This window comes from Bison bison, unplaced genomic scaffold (genome assembly GCF_000754665.1).
Source record: "Bison bison bison isolate TAMUID 2011002044 unplaced genomic scaffold, Bison_UMD1.0 scf7180017864538, whole genome shotgun sequence".
NCBI lineage: Eukaryota > Metazoa > Chordata > Mammalia > Artiodactyla > Bovidae > Bison > Bison bison.
The window spans coordinates 689,847-692,914 of record NW_011495086.1 but is presented as its reverse complement, the minus strand read 5'-3'; the positions used below and the strand labels follow the sequence as shown (position 1 = coordinate 692,914).

The window sequence follows — 3,068 nt, the reverse complement described above, 5'->3', positions numbered from 1 at the left end:
TCTTCAAGTCTCAGGTAGAGAAGGAGGGTGAAGAGCACCAGCTGTGCGGGGAGATCAGCAGCCTCCCAACATCTTGCTTCTCAACAATTTCTCTAACCAGCGAAGGATCTATTTCATTCTGGGTTTGCCCCTCACCAGGTCGGGGAGGGAGGGGGAAGCTCAACAAGGAGCTGCGGAAGGGCGGCACTTCTGTGGAGCAGCGAATAGCCAGGAGCTGGCAGATGCTCTGATGTACTGCTGCGGCAAACAGGTGATTCGCAGAGACTTAAAGCCGAGAATCTGCTCTTGCGGCTCCAAAGAGAGCTGATAAGCTGGTCGGTGTGATAGCTTATGGTGAACGGTGTCGGGTTCTTGATCTCCGAAGAAGATTTACCTTCGGACCAGGGACCAGGCTTGATCAGTCAAGAGCTTTTATGTAGCAGAGTTTTATTCAAGTAAGAAAAGACACAGAGAAAGCTTCTGACATAGACATCAGAAGGGGACGGAGTGCCCCCCTTGGTAGTGTTAGCAAGGGAGTTATATACTTTTTAAATTAGCTATTATAGTAAATCAAAATAATGTCTCAAGGTTGTCAAGATCTTATTAGACCCACTCCCATAATTTATATTTTAAGATAACAGGATTAGCCAGAAGGTTTTCAGGAAGGAGAAACTGTCCTCAAGCAGGAATCATTGTTTTTATATAATCCTTGAAAGTGAAAGAAAGTGAAGCTCCTCAGTCGTGTCTGACTCTTTGCAACCCCATGGACTGTAGCCTGCCAGGCTCCTCTGTCCATGGGATTTTCTAGGCAAGAGTACTGGAGTGGGTTGTCATTTCCTTAGTTCAGAGTTTAAACTGAGTTGTTTGTTGTGTAATCATCAGTTCCGGGCTTAAAGAACAAAACGTTTTATGTTTTATGTGACTAAGACTAAGGAAGGTAGAGGGGAAAAAAAGATGTTTGTCCTTCCCTCCTCCTTGAGAATTCCAGCCCCCTATCTCCTCGGGGACCCCTGGACTTCTTATCAACCTGCCTAGGAACTGACTCTTCAGGTGCATGCCCTCTCCTTGAGGAGGAAGACAATGTTTGGCACCTGGTCCCCCTTTCTGCAGAGATGATTGAGGGGCGCGCACACAGGCACACAGGGAGCAGGTAGATCTGGAGTTCATTGGAGTGCTCTCCTACCAGCTGTTGGTGGACAACCTGATGTTCCTGAGTGCCTCCCACAAGGAACAAGATGTATCTGCGCATCATCAAGGTGGTACTGAAGTTACCCATTCTGTGCCCATGGGAGCCCAGGACCTCATCCCCAAGCTGCTCAAGCATAACCTCTCAGAACACCTGCCACTGACCCAGGTCTCTACCCACCCTTGGGTCCAGGACCATTCTCAAAGGGTGCTGTCTCTCTCTGCCCTTCAGTCTGTCCCCAGAATTGTCCCTGTCCTTTTCTCAGTCATGTCTGTATTTACGTCTGTATATTGTAATTAGGAAGAGGGGTCCCTGGCCTCTTCCACCATCTGTCTTCTACCTTTGCTTTATTTAATAAAAGCAGATGCTTTTTGTACTGATGACAGTAGATATTTACAGGTGGAGACTGCTGTGGAGGAAGCCATGGGAGGAGTCGGAGGAGTTACCCACGCTGGGTGCCAGGGTGGGCACTGCATCACCATGCCTAGGAGCACCCATCCCTCTCACCTCTAGCCCCCACCTGGTCAGCTCCCAGCCACCCCACCCGCTATGTCTTTTCTGTCCCCTGCTCTGACTCCCAGGCCTGGAGATGCTGGGGACCTCAGCTCCACTCTGCTATGCCTGCACACCAGCCATCTCTGCCCATCTGCTCTTAACTACTCACTCTTAGTTGACTTCTTGTCTTTCTGTCTCCTGCTAAAGCCCTACTGACCCAGGAGCAATGAACACTGCTGTACCCAGAAGCTGTCTTTTTTGTTTGTTTTTCTATTCTGGTGAGGCTCTAACACAGGAGTGAATAGAAGCAGTACTGATGGTACCTTGTTCCTGACTTACGTTTTCACTGCCAACTATGACGCTTTGTGCAGGTTTGCTATTTGGTTTGGTTTTGACCGCCTTGTGAAGCCTGCAGGATCCTGCAGGATCTTAGTTAAAAGAACAGGTCCACACTGAAGTGGAAGTGCAGAGTCCTAACCATTGGACTGCCAAGGAATTCCCTTGCTGTAGATACATCTCTTTTATCAGCTTAAGGAAGGCTTGGTCTCTTCCTAGCTTGTTAAGGATTTGGGGTTTTCTGAATCATAAATCTATGTTGACTTTCACCTAATGCTTTTTTTCATTTGCTAATGATTTGTTCTTTTGAGGCATGTGATGAAAAATATCAATATATTCTTATTTTCATTAAAAAAAATGCTGCCTATTGAGAGAAGGAATATGATTTCCATAGAGGCTCATGTATTGGAATTCTTCATGTATTGGCATTAGAATGTTTTTTCTTCAAAAGAAGAAAACATAATGTTCTCTCATGTTGCTGCTGCTGCTAACTCACTTCAGTTGTGTCTGACTCTGTGTGACCCCACCGATGGCAGCCCACCAGGCTCCCCCTTCCCTGGGATTCTCCAGGCAAGAACACTGGAGTGGGTTGCCACTTCCTTCTCCAATGCAGGAAAGTGAAAAGTGAAAGTGAAGTCGCTCAGATCAGATCAGATCAGATCAGTCGCTCAGTGTGTCCGACTCTTTGCGACCCCATGAATCGCAGCATGCCAGGCCTCCCTGTCCATCACCAACTCCTGGAGTTCACTCAGACTCATGTCCATCGAGTCAGTGATGCCATCCAGCCATCTCATCCTCTGTCGTCCCCTTCTCCTCTTGCCCTCAATCCCTCCCAGCATCAGAATCTTTTCCAATGAGTCAACTCTTCGCATGAGGTGGCCAAAGTACTGGAGTTTCAGCTTTAGCATCATTCCTTCCAAAGAAATCTCAGGGCCGATCTCCTTCAGAATGGACTGGTTGGATCTCCTTGCGGTCCAAGGGACTCTCAAGCATCTTCTCCAACACCACAGTTCAAAAGCCTCAATTCTTCAGCGCTCAGCCTTCTTTATAGTCCAACTCTCACATCCATATA

The 3,068-nt window shown here is 47.6% G+C and overlaps 1 pseudogene; it reads left to right on the top strand.

Annotated features, from left to right (window-relative positions):
* LOC104982719 overlaps positions 1 to 1,465 on the top strand; it is a 2,970-nt pseudogene extending 1,505 nt beyond the window's left edge.
* Positions 1,466 to 3,068: the final 1,603 nt, after the last annotated feature.